Source organism: Delphinus delphis, chromosome 9 (genome assembly GCF_949987515.2).
Source record: "Delphinus delphis chromosome 9, mDelDel1.2, whole genome shotgun sequence".
Classification (NCBI taxonomy): domain Eukaryota; kingdom Metazoa; phylum Chordata; class Mammalia; order Artiodactyla; family Delphinidae; genus Delphinus; species Delphinus delphis.
In genome coordinates, this window is record NC_082691.1 from 51,312,470 (window position 1) to 51,338,048 (window position 25,579).

The 25,579-nt window shown below is 39.1% G+C and overlaps 1 protein-coding gene across 3 annotated transcripts in view; it reads left to right on the forward strand.

The window, feature by feature from the left end:
• The window catches only part of CDK6 (cyclin dependent kinase 6), a 232,631-nt gene that overhangs the window by 16,866 nt on the left and 190,186 nt on the right, over nucleotides 1–25,579 (forward strand). The gene's annotated exons all lie outside the window — the stretch shown is intronic.

Below are 25,579 nucleotides of genomic sequence, written 5' to 3' on the forward strand. Positions count from 1 at the left end.
GGTGTAATATGTTCTTGAATTGCTCTAAATTTTGAAAAAAATTCTCCGTATTACCTCTGTTTTAGTCAGCATTTTGTTTCTAACTTTTTTGTTTTTCCTGTTGCTGGATTCCTTAAATGCCTGGTAATGTTTGGATATTCTTTTGTTTTTTTAAAAAATGAAGTTTATTGAGATATAATTTACATCAGTAAAAGACATCCATTTTTTAAAAAAATTTATTTATTTTTGGCTGCGTTGGGTATTCATTGCTGCGTGCGGGCTTTCTCTAGTTGCGGTGAGCGGGGGCTACTCTTTGTTGCGGTGCACCGGCTGCTCATTGTGGTGGCTTTTCTTTGTTGCGGAGCACAGGTTCTAGGCGCACAGGCTTCAGTAGTTGCAGCACATGGGCTCAGTAGTTGTGGCTCATGGGCTCTAGAGCACAGGCTCAGTCATTGTGGCGCATGGGCTTAGTTGCTCCACGGCATGTGGGATCTTCCTGGACCAGGGCTCGAACCCGTGTCCCCTGCATTGACAGGCAGATTCTTAACCACTGCGCCACCAAGGAAGTCCCAAAAGACATCCATCTTAAGAGTTTGTTTTTTTATGAGGTCTGACAAATTTATGCTCTCATATAAACCACCATCACAATCAAGATCTAAAACATTTCCATTACCCCAAAAGTTCCCTTAGGCCCCTTTGCAGTCAGTCTCCTTCTCTACCCGGACCCCTGGAAACCACTAATCTTCTTTTTGTCATTATAGATTTTGTCCTTTCTAGAGTTTCATATACATGGTATCAAACAGTATTGCGTTCTTTTGTATCTGACTTTCACAGATATTTTTGAGATTCATTCATGTTGACTCTGTCAGTAGTACGTTCTTTCTCATTATATGGATTTGCCATAATTTGTTTATCCATTCACCTGTTGATGGTTATTTGTGTTGCTTCCAGTTTGAGGCTATTATGAGTAACGCTGCTATGAACATTCATGTACAGATCTTTGTGTTGATATGACACATGCTTTCATTTCATTTGGGGAAATATCTAGAAGTGGTTTACTGGCTTGTATGGCAAATGTGTGTTTAATTTTCAAAGAAACTGCCAAACTTTTCCAAACTGGTTGTACCATTTTACATTTCCACCAGCAATATATGAAAGTTCCACTTGATTTTCATCCTACTCAACACTTGGTATTGTCAGTCCTTTTATTTTTAACCATTCTATATTAGGTGTGAACTGATACCACATTGTGGTTTTAATTTGCATTTACCTAATGACTAGTGTTGTTGAACATCTTTTCATTTGCTTATTGGCCATTCTCTTACCTTCTTTTGGGGAGTATCTATGAAAATATTTTGACCATTAAAAAAACTGGATTATCCTATTGAAATGTAAGAGTTATTAATGTATTCTGGAATAGTCTTTTGTCAGGTGTATGTATTGCAAATATTTTCTCCAGGTCTTTGGCTTGCCTCTTCATTTTCTTAATGGTGTCTCTCAAAGGGGAGATTTTAATTTTTCCAACGTTTATCATTTTTTTCTTTGATGGTTTATGCTTTCTTTGTATCCTACCTTTGCTTACCCCAAAGGCACATAGATTTTTTCATGTTTTCTTCTAGAATTCTATAGTTTTGGCTTTTATGTCAAGTCTATGATACATTCAAGTTAAATCTGTGTGTGGCTTGAGGTAAGAGTCAAGGTTCCTCTTTTTCCTATATGGATATCCATCTGTTCTAGCACCATTTATTAAAAAGACTGTGCCTTCTCCATTTTGAATTACCTTGGCACGGTTGTCACAAATCAATTGACCATATAAATTTCGGTCTATTCATGGGTTCTCTGTTCTGTTCCATTGATTTATTTATCTGTATTTTTGCCAATGCCATGATGTTTTACTACAGTCTTACAGTAGGTCTTGAAATCAGGTAGCGTAAGTTTTCCAACTGTTTTCTTCTTCTTTTTGAAAATTGTTTTTGCAATTTTGCCTGCTGAAATTTTGCTAAGAATTTTTACATCTGTGTTTGTGAAGGATATTGTTCTATAATTTTCTTTTTTCATAATGTTTCAGGTTTTGGTTTGGAGGTAATGCTGGCCTCATAAAATGAGTTAATAAGTGTTTCCAGCTTCTCTGAAAGATTTTCTGAAAGATTTCATGTAGCATTAGTATTATTTTCTTTTTACACAATTAATAGAATTTACCAGTGAAGTCATTTTCCTTATGGGAAGGTTATTAACTTCAGATTTTATTTCCTTAAGGTACATGGGCCCATGTAGGTTGAATCACTTTTATAACTTGTGTTTTTCAGGGAATTCATATGTTTCATCTAGGTTTTTAGGTTTATTGGCATAAATTCTTTATCTTTATTTTCTTATCTTTTTAATGTGTAGAATCTGTAGTGGTGTCCCCCTTTCATTTCTTTTTTTTTTTTTAATTTTTATTTTTGGCTGCATTGGGTCTTTGTTGCTGCGTGTGGGTTTTCTCTAGTTGCAGCGAGCAGGGGCTACCCTTTGTTGTGGAACATGGGCTGTAGGCGCGCAGGTTTTCTCTAGTTGAGGTGAGCGGGGGCTACTCTTTGTTGCGGTGCGTGGGCTTCTCATTGCGGCGGCTTCTCTTGTTGCGGAGCACGGACCCTAGGCGCACGGGCTTCAGTAGCTGTGGCACATAGGCTCAGTAGCTGTGGCTCACGGGCTCTAGAGTGTAGGCTCAGTAGTTGTGGCACATGGGCTTAGTTGCTTCGCAGCATGTGGGATCTTCCTGGACCAGGGATTGAACCTGTGTCCCCTGCATTGGCAGATGGATTCTTAACCAGTGTGCCACCAGGGAAGTCCCTCCCCTACCTTTCATTTCTGATATTAATAATTTGTATATTCTCCCTTTTTTTTTGATAATACAGGTAGATTTTTGTCAGTTTTGTTGATGATAAACCAGCTTTAGGTTTCATTAATCTTCTTTATCATTTTTCTAGTGTCTGTTCCACTGATATTTACTTTTAGTTTTATTTCCTTTTCCTACTTACTTTGGGTTTAATTTGTTCTTATTTTTAGCTTCTTAAAATGGTAGCTTAGTTCATTGTTTTTACAATTTTCTTCTCTTCATTTTTCTTTTAATATTTATTTATTTATTTATTTTGGCTGAGCTGGGTCTTAGTCATGGCATGCAGGATCTTCATTGCGTCATGTGGGATCTTTTAGTTGCAGCATGCAGGCTTATAGTTGCAGCATGCAAGCTTCTTAGTTGTGGTATGTGGACTTCTTAGTTGCAGCAAGTGGACTCTTAGTTGGCGCATGCATGCAGGATCTAGTTCCCCGACCAGGGATCGAACCTGGGCCCCCTGCATTGGGAGTGCAGAGTCTTACCCACCAGACCACCAGGGAAGTTCGTCTTCTCTTCTAATATAAGCATTTATGTTGTTTTATTTGCTGCCCACAAATGTTGACATATTGTGGTTCCATTTTCATGTGATTCAAAATATTTTAGCCCTGTTTTGGTGATTTCTTCTTTGACCTGTGAGTTATTTAGATTTGTGTTTTTAAATTTCCAAAAATATACAGGATTTTTCAAATACCTTTCTGTCTAATTAAATGCTTCTGTGATCGGAGAACAACTCTATATGATTTTACCTTTTTAAAATTTAAGACTTGTTTTGGTCCATATAGTCTATCTTGGCATTTGTTCAATCTGATTCTTTTGAAAATATCTCCCATTTTCCTCTCATTATGTTCATGTTTTCCTGTAAGTCTTTGAGCATATTTATAATAGTTGCTCTAACGTCTTTGTCTGCTCTTCCATAATCTGTGTTACTTCTGGGTCTGTTTCTATTGATTGATTTTTCTCCTGGTTATGGGCTACATTTTCCTATATGCATGCATATCTAATACTTTTTCATTGGATTCCAAGCAATGTGAATATTACATTGTTTACTGCTTGATTTTGTTCCATTCTTTTAGAGAATGTTGAACTTTGTTCTGATGGGCAGTACAGTTACCTGCAGTTCAGGTTGATCTTTCCAAGGCTTATTTTTAGTTTTTGTAAAATGAGGAGGGGAACTACCATACCTTAGGCGTACTTCACAGGTAGTTAAGGCCCACTACTAAGGTGGCATTACCCTTTTGTGGTCTCTCCTCTTTGGTTAGTGGGAACTAGAAAGATTTCTTGCCTTGTGTGAGCTCTAGGAATCATTCAGTTTACACCATCCTGGTAACTGTTCTTCCTCAGAAGCAGTGTTTCACCTGGCTTCACGCAGGTCCACGTGTGCAGGTTGATATTCAGGCGAGAACTCAATAGATCCCAGGTAGATTTCTGAAGCTCTTTTTCTGGGTAGCTTTTTCTTCAGTACTCTGTCTCACAAATTTTAGTCACCTTGGCTTCCTTGTCTTCTCAACTCTGATCTCTGCCTACTCACTTCAGACTATGGACCTCACAGGCTGTTCCTCCTCCCTGTGCCCGTGGTTTGGAAATTGCCTCCAAGCATAAAGCCAGGGCAGTCTAGGGCTCACCTCATTTGTTTCCGTTGTCTCAGGGGTGCAACCTGTAGTCCAGTATCTGAAAACAGTTGTTTCATATGTTCGTCCAGTTCCTAGTTGTTAATGGCGGGTGAATAAGTCTTAACCCTTTTGCTTTCTTACTGCCTGTGTATCCATTAGTTTTTATAAAAACTGGGTAGGTGGTATAGCTATTTTTGCCACATTCCCTAATTTGGAGGACAGTATAATGATCTGGAAAGGAACTATAAATGTAGAAAGAACATCATCTCTTTCTTCCGTTACCTGTTGCACCTGGCTGTCTAAATTCATTATCATTCTAGATTTCCATGCTGTTAATATTCCATCCCTAAAGCCAACAGCTGGTATAAATCCATACACGTGCAATAACTAATTTGACATCATACTGGGAATGTTAACCAGTTGATTTTTCTTAAGAGAAAAAAACTGAAAAAATAAACTCACTACGAAGTAGTTCTTTGCAGGAATTTCCCATGTCTTGATGATTTAAAAGAATAAATTTTGCATGTAAATGAATTATTACAAGCTTAATTCAAGCTTGTTGGATACTCAAGATTACTCACTGTAGTGTGTTTTTGATGGAGACAGGAAGTGAAAAAGCAAGGTCTATGAGATTTTTGTGTGTGTGAAGTCGTTTAATGTTTCTCATTGAAGCTTTGGTCAGTAGGGTAAATGACTCAAGGTATCTGTTGCTGCTTAGCTGTTTTTAAGGGGGAATTTCCCCCATGTTCCTCCCCTCCCCAAAATAACTAATTATATGCTGGAAGTTTCAATACATTGTTCACAGTTTGTGAAGTCAGCATATTTCTGGAAGCTCACTGTGAATGTAATTCTTAGCTGTACTAATGCTTTTGTTTCTCCATCCCTGCAGCCAGCACTGTACTGTAAGGACACAATTCTATCGCTATTTTTTTTCCCCTCACATTTGATGTGGTAGTTTGCATACAGCTGCAGAGTAGACAGTTACCTTTGAAAGGAACATTTGGCTGCTCTAATTTGATTAAAGAAAACCACCTCAATCATTTCTAGACTGAGAACGTTTTCATTTTAACTTGGCAGTAGGAGTTGGGAATGTACTCACTGCGCTTAGATATGTGGGAGAGCAGTCAGGGAACAAAACCAACCGCTCAAATGAAGAAAGCTTTGGTGCAAATTTTTTTTTTTTTTTTTAAGGCAAGCAGTGTTATATAGGATTGATTCTCTTTTGGTCCCAAATTTTCTACAACCGTGGTTTTCACCTCCGTCTCCTTTTCACAGTTATTTACTTAGGAATCCCAATAAACTGATTCTGGCAGGGGTAAATTACTACCCTAACACGATTTGAAGGACTTTGAAGTCCTTGAAAATTATCCCATTTTTATATAGAAATAAAACCCCAAATCATAAATGGCTGTGAATTGAATGTGCTTTCTCTGCCACTGTCGGGAATGGCCAAAAAAGTTTTTAGACTATAGGTATGCAGAACCAGGGTTGAGAATTTAGTTGTAGCTTGCATAGAAGAAAATTTCTCCCTTTCAGAAGCCCGCAGCCCCAGTGCTAGGCAGTTATCTCACATGTGCATCCTTCGATTCTGAGATGGAAGATCTGATCACCCGGTTAGTGTGACAGTTGAAAATATATTCTGCTGATTGTGGGTTGGCATCAACTTCATAGATATTATTGAGAATGATTGAGCAGGGGCTTAGTCTTTGTCGGGTAAACCGTGAACACATCCATGAAGCACAGTTCAGCAATTTAATGTATGGTATTCTTGGGAAACATACTGTGTGGGCATCTTAAATTTGAAAGTTTGAGTGTGAAATATTAAATGGGCATTTGGAGACACAATGACATTATTATTTATTGAAGAGTCCATGCCCACAGTGGCCGTGTCTTGAAGCTGCTATCTGATATGATGTCTGCCTGGGACTTGCTATCTGAAAGAAAACTAGGCAGACCTGATAGATTCCTGCTGGACTTAATCACTGTCCAAGAGAATGAGATGCACAAAATATTAGAACTCGAAGAGCACTTTATGGAGTTCAGCCACCTATTCCATGAACAAAATCACTCTCCTTCAAAAAAAAAAAAATATTCCAAGTGGTTGAGTGGTTGTATTAAGGACTGCTCAATAAATGTTTGCTGTTTGATAGAGCTGTGTTGTCATCGTGCATTCTTCTCCATCTTCTGCCATATTCAGGTGCTGGAGTCATTTCTACATTTAATCTCAAGACTTATGCACTTGAAGTCACCCTAGTCTTATTCTTCTTTTTGAGAGTCAAGGGCCAAGAAGCAGTCTTCCTGTTTTGTTTTTACACACAGTAGAGAGAGTGTAAATCTTTTTAGTTCCATCTACATCACCAAAGTGTATGAGGATGGTAGAGGGACTGAAAAGATGACTGCCCAAAGGCCACTGCTAAATCGGGGCTTGGGGGCTCAAGGTTTTTGGTGGATACAACTTTTAAATGTAGGTGAACCCCTGGCTAGCTCACAATGCTTATTCGTTCCTTAATATAACTGAATAATATACTACAATGCAATTAAGTATTGCAAAAAGTAATGCTTGCTGTTTTTGTTTTGCTCAGATCCTAAATAGCATCTTAAAAATAAAATGCTGGGCTTCCCTGGTGGCGCAGTTGTTGAGGGTCCGCCTGCCGATGCAGGGGACACGGGTTCGTGCCCCGGTCTGGGAGGATCCCACATGCCGCGAAGCGGCTGGGCCCGTGAGCCATGGCCGCTGAGCCTGCGCGTCCGGAGCCTGTGCTCCGCAACGGGAGAGGCCACAACAGTGAGAGGCCTGCATACTACAAAAAAAATTAATAATAATTAAAAAAAATAAAATGCTGATGATTAAGGACAAGTTGATTTAATTTGAATAAGATATTTGGAGACTTATGGAAATTCTGGAGGAAAATGCTGAATACTGATACTCTGTGTCACTTCAAACTTTCTCTTTCCTCAATAAAGTATTATTGTAATATTTCTCATACATAATTGCCTTTTTTAAAGTATACTTTTGTATAGCCCAGTACTCCTGAACATTGCCCATGTACTATTATTAGTGTTCCCAGGTTTATCTTGTGTGGATTCTAACCTGGGTGACAGCCATTGAAATGCAATGAAATTATTGAACATTTGTGATAAAATGTATAGAAGCTAGCCTGAGACCAAGGCCTTGTTTTGTTTCGATTTGTTTTTAAATAGGTAAGGAATGTATCATTCCTTTCTGCATGGCAGTTGTCTACTTCTTTTTTCCTAATTAATTAATTAATTAATTAATTAATTTGGCTGTGTTGGGTCTTCGTTGCTATGCATGGGCTTTCTCTAGTTGCAGCGAGCAGGGGCTACTCTTCGTTGCTGAGCATGGGCTTCTCATTGTGGTAGCTTCTCTTGCTGTGGAGCACGGGCCCTAGGTGTGCAGACTTCAGTAGTTGTGGCGTGCAGACTCAGTAGTTGTGGCTCGCGGGCTCAGTAGTTGTGGCTCGTGGGCCCTAGAGCACAGGCTCAGTAGTTGTGGCTCACGGGCTTAGTTGCCCCGCAGCATGTGGGATCTTCCTGGACCAGGGCTTGAACCTATGTCCCCTGCATGGGCAGGCGGATTCTTAACCACTGCACCACCAGGGAAGTCCCTGTCTACTTCTTAAATTTTATTAATATTCTCACAGTAACAGTAACAGAGGCTGGGGCAGGATTGTTATTCCCTTTTTCCAGATAAAGAAACAGGCACAGAACAGCTAAATGATCTGTCAAGGTCACCTTGGCTCCTGGTGTTATTTCCCCTTAGGGTTTTCTGTCTAGTACTACAGGTGTTTTAGTCATGCAAAGATCATTTGGACATAGGACTATTTGTCTAAGGCCTGTTTGGGAAATGAAATGCACGTACACTGCATGCTGACAGAGGCTGTGCTGATTATTTGAGGAGGAAACTCTCTTCTGATAACCAGAAACTAGAGGTATAATTGCTTAATTATGACAGGTATTAAATGCTGTATATATAACATATGTATATGTTTTTAAATTATATTTTATATTTTCAACCATTTGTTTTAATAGCCATATGTAGAGACAAATGTACATGGAATTGGTACTGTTAAATAGTGTTATTTGTTAGGGTTCATGCTGCTTCTCAACTTGATGGCAATCAGCTTTCCATTCCCTAGGCCAGTGAGAAAAGGAAGGAAGAGCGGTAGGTCAAAGGAAGTATGCTCACCTCTGAATCTGGCACCAGAAGTGCTGACGACAGTGTCACTTATGCTCGAGATGACTCAGCACTTCCTGGTTTCTCTTCGCAGCCTTGCTGCAGCTAATAATATCAAATGACCTTGGTCCAAACTGAGGGTTTCAGGGAACCTTTGGTTTCCTCATCATCAAAACTTTGAAATCAAAAATCATGCCTTCCTTTTTGTTTTTACCAAATTCATGATATTACACGTGAGCCATTAGACTCTGCACTGCATTATGTGCTTTTTGTTCTTAGGATTGGAAGTAGCTTTGGCCTTGAACTATAAATAAATAATATCCTTACTTCTCAGTTTAAGGTAGTCCTGTTATAATCATTTGGTCTTTGTATTATTTCTGTGCAGTCCAGTAACTGGGGCAGGAATGGAAGGACATGAAGTTCAAACTACAGATGCAGTGTATTTGTTAGTTCGATTTTAGGAAAGATTTAGTGACCCAAAGAGGCCGAATGAGGGAGGGATATGATGGATCTGTTCATTGGGACCTCATCACTTTCTGAATAGTCCAGAAAAGGCCCACTATGTGAGTGAAACCAAATCGTTTTTATTAATTAATTAGTTTTATACTTAGAATGAACCAAAATTATTATACCTTAAAATTATTAATATTGAGACATCTGAAGATGAAATATTTCAGAAAACCTTGAAAATTCTAGAAGACTTTTTCTACCTGTTTTCCTGTTAGCATTAGTTAACAGGACCTGGTTGAGAGTTTATCCGTGTTAACAACCAATTTGTTTAAAATTTTATGAAAAAGATATTAAACTATTTTTATAATTTGTAATATAGTTTATAAACATAAAGTTCTTTAAAATTTTTTATTATTAAAGTAGTAGTTTTCAGTGAAGTAATACCTTTATCACAGCAAGAATAATGCTGAATTTAAAACACAGATTCTTATTATTAAACATTTCTTTATGTGTTTTCATCTTTACAGAGGCCTCTAAGTAGCAAGAATTTCTGGCCCTATAACTGCTTCCAAATAAGCAAAAGTGAAAATTCCTACAGAAAACATAGCCCACCTTTTTGCACATGTAATCCAAATGAAAAGTTAGCTTTGAAGTGGCGTCTTGTTACATAATCATACTGAAAATATGCAGTAATATGTATTCCTTTGAATGTCTTTCATTTAGAAACATATTTTTGTTTATTTGACTACTCTACCAGCTGAAAATCGGTTATGTTCTGGTTGTTCATCTAACCACCCAACCTCAAAATACTTGAGAAATTACATGAAGAGCTTCATTTCAAAGCATGAGATTTTCAGGGCTTCCCTGGTGGCGCAGTGGTTGATAGTCTGCCTGCCGATGCAGGGGACACGGGTTCATGCCCCGGTCCGGGAAGATCCCACAGGCCGCGGAGCGGCTGGGCCCGTGAGCCATGGCCGCTGGGCCTGCGCGTCCGGAGCTTGTGCTCCACAACGGGAAAGGCCACAACAGTGAGAGGCCCACGTACCGCAGAAAAAAAACAAAAACAAAAACAAAACATGAGATTTTCAGAAAGGTTCAGACCACCAGAAAATTGAAAGTGGAATTTCACTCCGTTGATGATTAAAATAAAAAGTAAATAATGGAAGAAGAGAAACAGAATTGACAAACCCAGTTTTTGCCAGTCAGAACATCTGTCCAATCAATAGTAAATTACTTTAAACAACATTTGCTTTCTAGAAGGTGCTTAATGTGAATCATTTTTTTTATTTTTACTTTTTGCGGTACGCGGGCCTCTCACTATTGTGGCCTCTCCCTTTGCGGAGCACAGGCTCCGGACGCGCAGGCTCAGCGGCCATGGCTCACGGGCCGAGCCGCTCCGCGGCATGTGGGATCTTCCTGGACCGGGGCACGAACCCGTGTCCCCTGCATCGGCAGGCGGACTCTGAACCACTGCGCCACCAGGGAAGCCCAATGTGAATCATTTGTTTGAGACATGTCTAAGCATTTCTGCCAAACTATTTGGCCAACTCAACTTTAGTGTATAGAGTGTTTGAAAACATTGCAAATCATTACAGAGAGTATGAGAATAATGACCAATACAGGCAAAAGCAAAGGAAACCCCTTCTTTTCTTGTGCATTCTCTGAGATGCTGCCGTAGAACTCTGAGAATTGGTAGCATATGCTTAAGACTCCAAGTTTCTGGTACTGCCCACAACAATACAAAAACTCACATTTTGATTCCTTCTGGATTTTCTCATCTTCTGCTGATTTAGTGAGCGTTTTGCATATTGAGCTATAGCAGGAAATTCTATGTGATTATCACTAAAAATGAAAAATACCATATGAGATTTCTAATTTTTTTAATTTTTTTTTTACTTTTATAGGGGAGTCTTTTTGTTAACTTGCATAATTAATTGAGGAATCAAGTGCTCCAGTTAATAAGAAATCTGATGAATAGAAAGTTGTCATCTCTTCTGAGCATTGTCTCATTTTCAAAGAATTAGAGTATGACAAACTACATTTAACACTGAAACTCATAATTTAATACTTTGTTGATTAATATTTAATACTTGCAAATATTTCAAGACATACTTTATTGTAATTTTTATGAACTACAGTTATGATGAACACTGACTGTGCCTGCTCTTAGAGAATTATAGTTAATAAAATGTTTACTTGGTTATACTGTTTGGCTATTCATGATAGGTAAGAGAAGGCCTTATATCATGTCTATTGAAGAAACAAAATCAGTTGTATTATGTTTTGGTTAGATATAAAATTTTACTCTTTAAACTTATAGATTATGGGGGAAAAGTAGAGAAGTTGAGGTAGTAGTAGTGAAAGGCATTCAGGGAGTTTAGATGGAGAATAAAATAAAGAAAGATATATAGGAATAAGAAAATTCTGAAAGTATATATAAATAAATAGAAAAAGACCCTCCCCCCAAATTTAAAAGAGATCAAATTAAATAAGTTGTGTCCTAAAGTTTTGAAATATCATTGAAAGATCAAAATTATTAGTATGGCAAAAAATTTCTGATTCTGACCAGCTGTCTCTAGACAGAAGAAATGAAGATAAAGGGAGAAAACAAAGCAAAAAACACACCTAAAAGTACAAAGGAGTCATAGAGAATTAATGCATTTGGCTCCAAAATTAGTAAAAGGTACAATTTCAGTATGGTTAATCTTAAATTGTTGACCTCTAGCCCAAAACCTAAACAAACATACATCTGTTTGTTTTTTTCATATTATGTCTCTTGTGGGAAACATAAGGTAAATTCATCCTGCATTCATCCAGCTTTTAGTCTTATAGTAGAAAAATAGGAATAAAAGTTGTTATACTTGACATGCAAATGAGTTTTTGGTCTGTCCCACGTGCTGTAAAATTCCTGTTGGTTTTTGTCATTGGCATTATTATACATGGTATGCTGTCCCCACTATCTGGTTGTAGAGAAACTCTTGCCGTGTTGTTTTAAGACATGAACTGACTTCTTTAAACATATAGATAAAAATCAATTTAGGCCATTGGGTTCTTCTTTTCTCATTCACAGCCCCACCCCGCCCCATCTTCTTTTTCATATGGGTAAATGTGCATATCCATTTGCATTTAATTACATATGTTTATAAAGATGTTAATAAAGTGGTAAGTAGTGACAAAAATAGAGGAATGGTGTTGAAAGGGAATCATTATAAAAAAGGAAGAGTCACTTCAGAGTCTTCAATTGTTTACTTTTTGAAAGGGACATTTTAAATAGTCCTAGATACATTCTCAAATTACATTGCTCAATCTGGGAGAATTTGGAACATACATTTGTATATATTCCATTAGGCGAAAAACCCCAACTATCTAGTTTTACTTTATGTTGAGGATTAGAATCATCTATAGACAGGATGTTTCAAACATACTTTTTTTAACTTCTTCAAAAAGTTAATTTTTTTTTACTTTTTTTTGTGGTCAGATATACATAACATAAAATTTACTGTTTTAACCATTTTCAAGTATACAGTTCAGTGGTATTAAATACATCCATATTGCTGTACAACCGTCACCACTATCCATCTCCAAAACTTTTTTATCATCTTACACTGAAACTCTGTAGTCATTAAATAATAACTGTCCATTCCCCTCTCCCTCACAAGAAGGTAGATTTACAAAAAAAATGTTTATTTATTTGTTGCACCGAGTCTTAGTTGTGGTACGTGGGATCTTCGTTGCCGTGTGCGGGCCCTTAGTTGCGGTATGCGGAATCTAGTTCCCTGACCAGGGATCGAACCCGGGCCCCCTGCATTGGGAGCACAGAGTCTTAACCACTGGACCACCAGCGAAGTCCCAAGAAGGTAGATTTTTTGTTGTCGTTGTTTTTATAAAGTTATTTATTTTTGGCTGCGTTGGGTCTTCGTTGCTGCGTGCGGGCTTTCTCTAGTTGCGGTGAGTGGGGACCACTTTTCGTTGCGGTGCATGGGCTTCTCACTGCAGTCACTTCTCTTGTTGTGGAGCACGGGCTCTAGGCGAACGGGCTTCAGTAGTTGTGGCACGTGGGCTCAGGAGCTGTGGCTCGCAGGCTCTAGAGCGCTGGCTCAGTAGTTGTGGTGCATGGGCTTAGTTGCTCCACGGCATGTGGGATCTTCCTGGACCAGGGCTCTAATCCATGTTCCCTGCACTGGCAGGCGGATTCTTAACCACTGCGCCACCAGGAAGTCCCGAAGATAGATTTTTAAATTACATTTTATGACCCGGAGATGAGAACCAGGTAGCAGTACATGACATAGCCAAGTAGGCTTAGTGTTAGGATTGGAAGGAATAGAGACCCACTCTAGCTAGCTCAAGAAAGAGGCATTTTATTGTAAGGGAACAGGGCCCTCATGAGTAACTTTACACATTTGGCTTCCTGGGACAGGGGCTCTGGACTCCCAAGAGTCCATAAGGAGGGCCCATAATTCATCTTGCGTCAGGGAATTACTTGCCTGTGAGTTCTGCCCTCACTGCTTCCTGTATGTCTTCATACTCAGGGCTCCCTCAACCTCCACTTCCATGAGCCATTGTGGTCTTCACAGCACTGGCTCTGTATGAGGTTTTTGCTGTGGTCCCCCATATTCCAGAGAGTCTCAGGCCAGGTTAGACAGGGACAGAAAGCAGACAGGGATAGAAGCCCCAGTCTGCGAAAGACTGGATTTTGATCTTGGTTTCACATGGTTAAGAAAATTGGTTGACATTTGATTCTTTGTTGTTCTAGATAAGGTCTGAGTCTTTAAGAAGCAAAATCCCATGTTTGTCATGAAAATGCAGCTTTAGGATAACTCTTAAATCCTTTCGAAGTTTGACTAAGCATTTCAAAGCCATCTGTGAGTCACTAGACAGGTTTGAAATTGCATGCCAAGACTCAACAGTAGTTTTTCATCATCAAAACTTTGAGAAGTTTCAACTGTAGCAGATCCTTAGAACCCTGGTGGAGTTCATGAAGGGTAGGTTGCATGGGTGAGCACGACCAGTTACTGGCTGCTGTGCTGTCTCGCGCTTACTCATTTTGGTGGGAAAATCATTGTCTTCAGATGGAAAAGTTGGAACATCATCATAGAAAATGGATTTTAAACCATTGAGCAGAAACGCTGCTTGGCTTCATGGTGGCTAGACGACACCTTAAGTATAATTAACTCACTAGCTTTTGCCTTTATCAACCAGTCCCAGAGTAGAATCTTTTTGATCCCAAATGACTTGAGTCCAGGGAAGTGGCAACATGGTGGTGGTGGTAGCAGTGGTGGTGGAGCGGGCTACGTTATTCAACTTTTAACTCATCCCAGGTCTAGCCACGCCACACTTCACGTGCCTACCTTGGGGCACGGATTTGTGACCAGTTTTCTTTCATTGGGGCTTCAAGCATTCTTGAATCAAGAGAAAGGGCAATGTGTTTTTTAGAGCTGAAGAAGTAATAGGCTTTCAGAGCTACTCCTATGTATTCCTTCTGTTCATTTGTTCAGCCTTTGACCCTGGATTATATCAGCACTGCTTGACCAGTATTTGTCTCCCAAGATCCCATTACAGCAGTGGTCTTGAACCGGGAGTGGTTTTACCTCCCAGGGACTATTTGGCAATCTCTGGATGCATTTTCTTCGTCACAGCTGGAGCAGGGTGTTGCTACTGGCATCTAATAGGTAGAGGTCATGGATGCTGTTAAATATTCTGCAATGCACAGGACAGCTCCCCACTACACAGGAAATTTAAAATGTCGATAGTGCTCAGATTCAGAAGCACTGCATTACACAAAGGCACCAGTTAGCCAATTTGTAGGAGACAAAAAATTACAAAAGTCTGTGGCATAAACTGGAGGAAACACATGGGCCCAACACTAACTAGCATTACTAAGCTTAACATTCATATAATCGGCACGTCAATGTTAGTGCTTCCTCCTACCATCAAAGGGTGAGAAGAAGAAAACCCGGCACAGGGATAACTTTTTTCCTCAATTGTAATTGGGAGCAAGATGAGATGGCTGAGACCCATGGAATTAAAGGCAACTGGAAAGTTGGGGAGTTGCTTAGAGTGTGGCCCAGAACTGGCACAGTGATGGAAGTTGAGAGGTCAGAGATTGTTTGTTGAATTTTTATGGTTCCTTGTTGAGTTTTTGATTTCATTGTATTTGGACCCTGCTAGGGAATCAGGGTTTTTTTAAAAAGGACTAAGGAAGTGGGAGGGCTCAGTGACCTGTACTTGTCCTTAGGAGAGGATATATTTATATTCAAGTGAAGAGAGCCTGAGATAATTCCAGACAACTGACACCTCAGATTAAAGTTTCCTCCAAATTATGGATACATCGCCTCATCTCTGCTCCTTACTGTCATGTCTGTCACAGTGGTTGGGTGTCATGTTTTATGGGTGTCCTTCCAATGCCTCCATTTATAAAATGTCATTAATCCATATGAGGTGAATAAATAAGCTAATCAGTGGAGAACTCTTAAGATTAGTTAGGGTGGGTAATACTGACATCTTTGAATATGGTAGATGCATCGATAGGTGGAGGCCTCACTTGTCATTCGGACTTGAACCTTGAAGATTAATTTCCCTTCTACTTGACACAGCCTGATATTATCCAAGTCCAAAACGTTTTCCCTTCAGAATGTCCCTGGTGCCCATTTTCCCCTCTTCATTGTCATTGTTACTATTCCAGGGCTCTATCAATTTAGAGTCATATAACTAAATTTTTTTTCCTGTCTTTTGTGTTAACCATCTTCTAGTTCATATCATGCCCTCTTCCCATAAAACTATGTGCCCACCATAAAAAGAAACGAAATTGAACTATTTGTAATGAGGTGGATGGACCTAGAGTCTGTCATACAGAGTGAAGTAAGTCAGAAAGAGAAAGACAAATACCGTATGCTAACACATATATATGGAATTTAAGAAAAAAAAAAATGTCATGAAGAACCTAGGGGTAAGACGGGAATAAAGACACAGACCTACTAGAGAATGGACTTGAGGATATGGGGAGGGGGAAGGGTAAGTTGTGACAAAGTGAGAGAGTGGCATGGACATATATACACTACCAAACGTAAAATAGATAGCTAGTGGGAAGCAGCCGCATAGCACAGGGAGATCAGCTCAGTGGTTTGTGACCACCTAGAGGGGTGGGAAAGGGAGGGTGGGAGGGAGACGCAAGAGGGAGGAGATATGAGAACATATGTATATGTATAAGTGATTCACTTTGTTATAAAGCAGAAACTAACACACCATTGTAAAGCAATTATACTCCAATAAAGATGTAAAAAAAAAAAACAACAAAACCTATGTGCCCAAAATGACGTTTACTGTCTACTGCGTCAGGTCCAGATTTTTGTGGCTTTCAGAGCCCTCCATAATCTGGGTCTGTCTTAGGTGTTCATGCTCCACCATCCTCTAAATGAACTCTGCTCACGTGGCTATCAGGCAGAGCCTGATTGCTTCCTCCAGCAAGCCTTGCTCACGTAGCTTCCTTGTATGGCTTGCCTTCTCTTCTTCTCCTTATTTGTTTGATATGCACACATCTTCAAAGGTTAGGTAAGCTCAGGTCTCATCAACTCCATAAGGGCCTTTCTGGAAACTTGAGTGCTATTGATCACTTCTACCCTGAGAAGTTTCTTTCACCTGCTTAGCTCTGTGTCCTGTCTTGTCCTGCAGTGCCCGTGGCTACTTCACGTGTGCATGTGCTCTTTCCTCAACTTTAATGAAAGCTCTTTGTGAGAAGTGCCCACGACTTTTAGCTCTCTTTGGTGGTTAGCATAACGCTGACCGTACAGCAGGTGCCTAATAAATGCTCATTTGGTTGATTGTGTGAGATATTCTCTTTCTTTAAAAATTACATCGAAATAATGTGCACAAATTCAGTAACAATTTTTATATATAAGAAAACTTGAAAAGATTAATTACTACTGGTCATCCTAACATCTGGGTTACATGGGAAGGGTATGTTTTAAAAATTGTGTAAGAACATAACGCAGCGTGAACTCTCCTCCTTCAGTAGCAGTAGGTCTCAGCTGAGGGTGACTTTGCCCCCAGGGGCATTTGGTAGATATTTTTTGGTTGACAACTGGAGGGATAGTACTGATGTCTGCTGGGTAGAGGCTAGGGATGCTGCTAAACATCTTCCAATGCACAGGACAGTCCCCCGCAACAAAGAATTATGTGGCCTCAGATGAACAGTACCGAGGTTGAGAAACCCCAGTCTGTAGCATTGTGTGGGCACCACCATCGACATTTTTTTGTCACCTAAAGGAATGAGAACATTCAAAAAACGGTGCCGTTTTATATGGAGGGAATGATCATAATTATAAACTCCTAAACGGTGGGAACTGCAGCTATGTACATAAACCAGAATAGTTGGACAGTTAAAAAGTTGATAGCTGTTTGTGTAATAAATGGGCGCTTTATGTCTTTGGCCATGCCTTTGGGGAGGAGAGGACAATACGTAGAGAGAATTCTCTTAAGGCTGAGTGCACATATCCCATGATTTTAGGAAATGAGAGGCATTTGCTAACCCAGAAGGATGTATTAGAATATTAGGTCACATTTTTAATAAGGTGAAATTCCTTCGAAAGGATTGATAGTTATGTCAGAAGATTGAAGCATACACCGTTCTACTTTTCCAAATATTTTGAAAGCTTCCTTGAAGAATACTTGATAATTTTTAATGTTCTCTCTTCTGCAGTTAATTTTGGGAGGTACTTTTTTGCTGCATTCAGGGGCAGAATGGTGCAGTGGAGAGAACAGTTCACAGAGAGATCCTGGGTAGGTCATCTTAATCATTCCCTGCCTCAGTTTCCTCATTTTCAAAAAGAAGGACTAAGACTTGATGACCTCTAGCTTTGAAATTCTCTGTTACTGTAATTTCAGTTTCAAGTAGTAAAAAAAATAGATTGTTTACACAAAGTAGTTTATGAAAGAAACTTTGAAGGAGTTAATTATTTCAGTTTGTTTCTTAGAACCTTCAGAAATATTCCTTTCTATAAAGGCTTAACTCCAGTGTTTAAAGAAAGAAAGGAATTCCTGTTATAAGTAAAAGTTGTCCCCACCTCCAAGCAAAATAAAAAGAGTCAAATGAAATTTGCCACTGATTTTAAAATGTCATTGTTAGCTAATTTTGAAAATTTTGTTCATTTTCTCTTACGTGTTTATACTTAGGTATAAAGAAAATATTTTAATAGTACTAATAGTACTGAAATTTTCACACAATTCACGTTAAGCTAGATGCTTCCAGATCTTAGAAATTTCCTGTTTGTAAAGGTGGAACACATTTGGAAACTTTACTCAGGGTTTAAACTACCATTTAGTAAGTTATTGGGCTCTGAACCAAATGATGAAGCTTTCCTGTTTGCTAGATGGAAAATTAAACAGAACCTTGATAATTTTCTCCTTTTTCCATTCTTAAAGTTGACAGTTCAAGATATTCGCAAGGTTGGGAATATTGTGGTATCCCAAGAAATGAAGCTTGCTTCTGTACTCTCTGTATTCTGAAGAGACTAGAAGGTTGGTTCTGGCATATTCTAATTTCCCCAGAGCCTATTCTAGAACTTGGGTAATGAGATTGCCTGAATTGAAGATACTTTCAGCATAGGTCCAGATGCTAAGGGCATCCAGCTACAGTTTGGATCTCACTCCCAGAGTTAATGTTGCCTGGTGGCGCAGTGGTTGGGAGTCCGCCTGCCGATGCAGGGGACACGGGTTCGTGCCCCCGTCCGAGAAGATCCCAGATGCCATGCCGCGGAGCGGCTGGACCCGTGAGCCATGGCCGCTGAGCCTGCGCATCCGGAGCCTGTGCTCTGCAGCGGGAGAGGCCACAACAGTGAGAGGCCCGCGTACTGCAAAAAAAAAAAATTAAGTGTAGCACAAATTGTAAGCGATCCTAAATAAATTGGGGGAACGGAACGTTTTTGGAAGAATGACACCCAGGTTGAAGTAAAAGTGGTTTAACATTTTTGTTATCAGACAAAGGAAGTATGAGTGTGTTTGTAGGTGTGTAGAGGAGAGATTGAGGAGGAGTGATAGGCAGTAAAAACTGATGAAATGAGGACTTAGCAGAGGGTGGAGGGCACCATGGTTGGGGGGGACACTTCTCCCTGGAGAGGAGAATACTTTCCTGTGAAACACAAGGGGCAGAAGATCCATAGATGAGGTGAATGGCTTTGATTTTCTTCTGTTATGGGAAAAGGCCATTTGCAGAGAGAGATGAGGAACTGGGAGCCCTCAGGGAAGGCTGGAGGAAGTCTCGAGAATTAGATGGTAAGAGTGGGCCACATGTTGACGACCGAAGTAGAGGAAGTAGCCGTCCTGAGGGACTTGAACGGGTAGAAGAGTTGCAAGTGGTCAATATCTTTGGAGTCCCTCAGCCACAGAGGGGCTGTCCATTGTTCAGCAGTAAATGGATGTTTTATAATGTGCTAAAGGCTTGCATCAGGAGAAGCCTTATGCTTTTAAAGAAATAGCTCTAATAAATGAAATAAAATTCTTAAGAGTAAGTCATTTTCATCCTCTTCCTCCCCATCGTCATCTCACAACTAATCTTTAATTGAACATTTAGCATGTCCCAAGCCCTGGTTGCATGTAGTACATGGCTTCATCTTCACAGCAACCCTGCTGTATAGGTGAGTTTACCTTAAAGTAAGTAGTTTCCTTATTTTGCATTCTGTGTTTGTTGTTTAAAAGATATATAACTAAACAGATAGATAATTTTTTGGTATAAACTAAAGGTGATTAATTAACTTATGTGTAGACACTTAAAAATTGTTAAGGTGACATATTTTATAAAAGTAAGACCTCTTTTACGTGGTAGCCAATCTGTCAAAATTACTGTGCTTAGTAAAAGTTGGCTTAGTAAAAGTTGGGTGAGCCTTCCATGAAACACAGTTACTATTTGGTGAATTCCTTTTTCATCAAAATGTTAACTTAGAGTTGAAATGCAAAAGAAGAGAGATTTGATACAGTGTTTTGACATTTGACATTTTAAAGTAATTTCGTTAGATCATCAAGCTATGAATTATTGAAGATTGTTCTACTGTAAACATTTTTTTCCATTATCTTTCTTTGAATTAGAAACAAGTTGCATGCCGTTTGCCTGGAAGAAGATAAATGTATTATGTGCTAAAATATACAAAGATTTTGGCACTATGTTTTCTCTGCTTTTTATTAATGAATGCTTTTGTTCAGTCTTACATCAGATGAATAGAACAAATCTGTGTTTTGAATAGCTAAAGGCAGGAACAGAATTCTCTGTAACAGTGTTGACGAAATTTACTTGAAAAGACTCACTGAATCTCACTCAGGACGAGTCATTTTCAGCCTTATTTCTACACAAGCACACCTGAGACAGGAAGTAGACTTATTGGTTATAGTGGCTCCCCAGGACAATGATTCCAGTAACTTCCTGAGGGGACAGTTTTGCTAACTGCTACGTCTCCAGTGTTGGCACATTGAAAGTATCCAGGAACCCACTGTTGATTCATTGTCTGATGCTCAGTGGGCGGTAAGGAAGAAGTGTTTGACAAGGCCCTATAGTGGGTTTTATAGTATCTGTTCCTCACCCTCCAGCATTTCCCACCCCAGGAGGCAATTCATAAAAAAAAAAACTCAATATAAACGAAGTCTAAGAATTAGCCTTTTCAAAAGTGCTCGTCTGTACTGCCCAAAGAGATGGTCTCTGTCGGAGGAGTTCTTCTGGCAAACCTGGGTGAATACATCCTGAGGCAATGTCTTTATTCTTACAGTTAAAAGTTGCATGAAATGAAAGTCAAAATGCAGAAACATTCTGTTACAGTGTGAAGAAAAGGTATGTCTCAAGGTCAAGGTAACCACTGTTCCCTTTTCAGGAGGCAGTCAGAATGATGGCTAGCTGCCATCATTACACAGGGAGCCAATTCTGTGGTGTGGTTGCCATGTTCCAGGCTCTGCCTGGCTTTGAAGGCTGGGAGCCCAATTTTATTAGTATACCTAGAGGGATTGAGAGTCCAGGGATTGTGGACTCATGCCAACCTTACAAGAAACCGAGGTTTGAACCAAAATGTTGAGTTAGTCTTTTCCAATAAAAGCTGTACTTCTCAAGGGTACTCTGCTCTGTCAACCAAGGCATTGCCTTCCTTGTGTGCTCATCTATGGGAAAGCCAGATGATAGGGCACTGTTGCGCAGAGAGTATAGGACCCATGAAGGGAGTTGGAAATAATCTTCAGATCTGACAGCCTCAAGCCCTGTGCCCAATGCATAATCTTGACTGCAGGGAAGGCAGTTCTCTTTGTCACACAAACTCCCTTGCCTATGACAGGGTCAGAGCCCCACTGCCAGATTGTGTCTTTCCAGAGTTTGCTTTTATAGAGATAAAATATGGGCTTTTTGTAAAAGTAAATTGGGTTGATTACATTGTGCTCTGTGAGTTGCTGTCATAGCCTGGTCCCTTAGATTTGGGGTGGCCAGAGTCTCTTGGGCCTTTTTACTGGTAGCTCAGCCTCATCACCTACATTTTGATTTTCCCTCCTTCAATCTTAGAGTTTTTGCTTCAGTTTAGTTTAAGGGCTAGCATGTTTTCTGTCCCATGTCCTACTTATGGATACTTTTGTGTCTGTTCATTGAAATAACTTCCCTGACTATAACTAACCTCCTAAAGGAACTTTTCGGCACATCGTTTGATAGTGGTATTTGAAAAAAGTTAACTAATATATAAGTGGAATATTTGAGTTCCCTGTTAATTTATTTACCTCTCCAATTAACAAGTACTGAACTATAAGGTGTATACTTGAGGTTTTAGAATTTCCATAGATGATTTTCTCTGGAATATCTAAAAAATAATATGCATGTATTTAAGGAGGAAAATGTCCTACTCTCACCAGCTCAGTTTTTCTTTAAGAAACTGCTGTTCTAATTCTGAAAGGGAAATGAACTGTATATCTAAAAAACAAAGAGAAGAGAAGTGAAATATCAAAGAAAAAGCTCCAACAGTATGTTACAATAAATAAGCAATATTAATACATTTAGAAGCTTGTAAAATATAACTTGCAAAGTATTCTACGAGCATGATTAGAAAGACTAAAAAGGGACTGTAAACTATGAGGTTTATTATCATTTTAGCATCTCAAAAAGGTCAGTAAAAACTGTGATCTCACAGAGCTGCTTATCATCTGCTCATTTCTCTGTTGAAGAGGGGTATATAGCTAATTTTACTTTTTGGTTTTACTTCTAACAAAGAAGTACCAGCCAAGAGGACAGTGATTAAATATCCACCTGTCTATAACTTTTTAAAAATTGTATAAATATGTTCATTCCTAGGGTTATATTTTTCAAAACTCTGGTTTATTATCTAATGAAATTGAAATATTCTAAGTGAAATTCTTTTTTTTTTTTCCTTAGGATAGGATTTCTTTTTCCAATTAATTTCTGCTGCTAGTGATGTTGCCTCTTTTCTGTATTTGATAACACTGCTGTGTTTGCCATTTCCCATCGTAGTTGCAGTGCGTATTCTGCAGGCACTGATCTTATACTCAAATAACTGCTGTATGTAAGGTAATAAGAGGGAGGCTTTAGCAGAGTGAAATCCTATCAACAGCTAAGAAACACTGGTAACTGACATTACTCTAATAAGCTGAGCTGTGCTTATTGAGCTGATGCTTAGCTCTAACCTTTGTGTGTACTGATTCCAAATGCATCATGTAAAAATCTATAAAATTCTGACATAAGAAAAGCTGGTTAAATGAAAATACATGAATGGTTGTATTTAGAGGATTGGACAAAACCTTTGAAGGGCAGTGAGACGTGGATGGGCTTGTTGGTGTGTCCAGATTTAGACTTGGAAGAAACAGTGAGGTTGGATGTGTGCTGCGGCACAGATTAGTTCTTGTCTATTGTCTTGATAGTGCCCTAAATCCAGATTGGGGCGGGGCTTCTCTAGGATGTGATTTAGGGTGTGAAGTTGTTTCTTTCAGGAACCTTTCTTTTTGTAGTTCCTTGGAAATTTCTCAAAATGTTGGACGAGTGAAACATGTCGTGTGAAAACATTTTGTGACCTAGTTTTGGCCTAAGTATACTTTTGTACTGGCAAGATACACAGGGGATTTAGGCTTTACTCTTAACAGCTAAATGAACTCAAATGTATACTGCATATAAATTGCTTTGAAGGCTGTGGATCACAAGTTAATAGATTCTGGACCTTATTTTTCCTTTCATGAGCCAGACATTCCTTGGATTTAAGGGTAGGTTAAAATTAAAGAGTAGCAAATTGCTTCCCTCTTTGGAAATAAGCGAAATCACCCTCTGATAATAAAATATTTCTTTAACATGTCAAGACAGTTACTGAGGAAAGAAAGCACAAGGGGAAGAAATGGGGATAACTTGTTTAGTGGCTTGCTCTTTAGGAAATGGAATATTTTTAATAAAAATGAAGTTGTCTTACACCATGTGACTTGAAAATAATGAGAGACAAAGAAAAAAATGTAAAATGCCGTACTAGAACTTATATGACCAAATAAATCTCGTCCCCCAGGAGGCAGTCCAGTTTTTCTAGCTCTGCTCTAATTGAGGAAAACACTTTCAGACTCTTTTGGAATTGTCTTCAGAACTGTTTTATGAGCCAAACCCCAAAATCAACATCTTTACTTTATTATCACACCTCTTTTTGGACCCGAAAGAATATTATTCAGCCTGATCCCGCACTTAATTTATCAGACTTGGCTCAGGCTATTTCCAAAAATACAGTGTACTCTCTTATAGGACAATTGAATATTCTGATTCAATTATTTATTCATTCACACATCATGGCTGAGTGCCTCCAGTGAGTCAGGTATGTTGTGGTAACACATAAGAGTCTTGGCTCTGGAAGGGGAAACGTAGAAGGGAGACAAGTGAGGATCACAGAGGCTGTTCACTCCTGAGCAGTCTTTGCCAGTGAGTAGGAGGTCACGAGATGGACAGAGAAAAAGAGAGCTTTCTAGGCAGAGGTAGCAGCTTGTGTCAAGGCCTAGCATAAAAGCCGTGCACATTTCAGGAAATGCAAGAATTTTAGGGTGGATAGAATCTAATTAAAAGATGAGAATGGAGTGGTAATTAGGGGCAAGATCATGAGAGTCCTAGTACCCATGGAATGGAGCATACAGTGGTTAAGAGTGAGGGTTCTGATGCCTGATTATCTGAGCTCAAATCTTGGCTCCTTTGTTTACAAGCTTTATGACACTGAGCAATCTACTAATCTTCTATGCTTTGGTTCTTTTCATCTATAAAAGAGATAAACACAGAGAAAGGTCTTAGCACCATGCCCAGCACAGGGTTGTGCAACCATCACCACAGTCAAATTTAGAACGTTTTCATTCCCCCTAAAAGAAATCGCATACCCATGAACAGCCACTTCACTTTTCCCCCCAACACCCACTACCCCTCACCCTAGGCAACCACTAATCTACTTTCTGTTTCTATAGATTTGCCTCTTCTGGCCATTTCATGTGAATAGAATAATACAATATGCAGTCTTTTGTGACTGGTGTCTTTCACTTAGCATGTTTTCAAGAATTATCCATGTTGTAGCATGTATCAGTACTTCATTCTTTTTTTGTGGCTGAATAATATTCTATTGTGTACATATACCATATTTTATTTATCCATTCATCAGGTGATGGACATTTGGGTTGTTTCCACTTGTTGATTATTATGAATAATACAGCTCTGAACGTTCCTGTGCAAGTTTTTGTGTGGACATATAAATTTATTTTTCTTGGGTATGTAGCAAGGAGTGGAATTGCTGGGTCATATGATAACTCTATGCTTAACATTTTGAGGAACTGCCGAAGTGTTTTCCAGAGTGGCTGCACCATATTACGGTCCCACCAGCAATATATGAGCGTTCCATTTTCTCTACATCTTTGTCAACATTTGTTATTGTCTGTCTCTTTCATTTTAACCATCTTCCTGGTGTGAAGTGGTATCTCATGGTTTTGGTTTGAATTTCTCTATTGACTAACGATACGAACATCTTCTCATGTGCTTATTGGTCCTTGTTATATCATCTTTGGAGATCTGTCTCTTCAGATCCTTTGCCTATTTTATTTTATTATTTTTAGCTTTATTGAGGTATGATTGACAACCTTTGCCCATTTTTAAATTGAGTTGTCTTTTTATTATTCAATTGTAAGAATTTTTCATATATTCTGGTTACAAGTCGCATATCAGATGCATGATTTGCGAATAGGTTGTCCCATTCTTTGGGTTGCCTTTTCATTTCTTTGATTGTATCCCTTATAGCACAAATGGTTTTATTTTTGATGAGTACAGTTTATCTATTCTTTCCTCTATGGCTTGTGCTTTTGGTGTCATATCTTAGCATTGCCTAACCCAAGTTCATGAATATTTACTCCTACATTTTTTTTCTAAGAGTTTTATAGTTTTGGCTCTTATATTTAGGTTTGTGATCCATTTTTAGTTTAATTTTTGTGTATGTTGTGAGGAAGGAGTCCAGC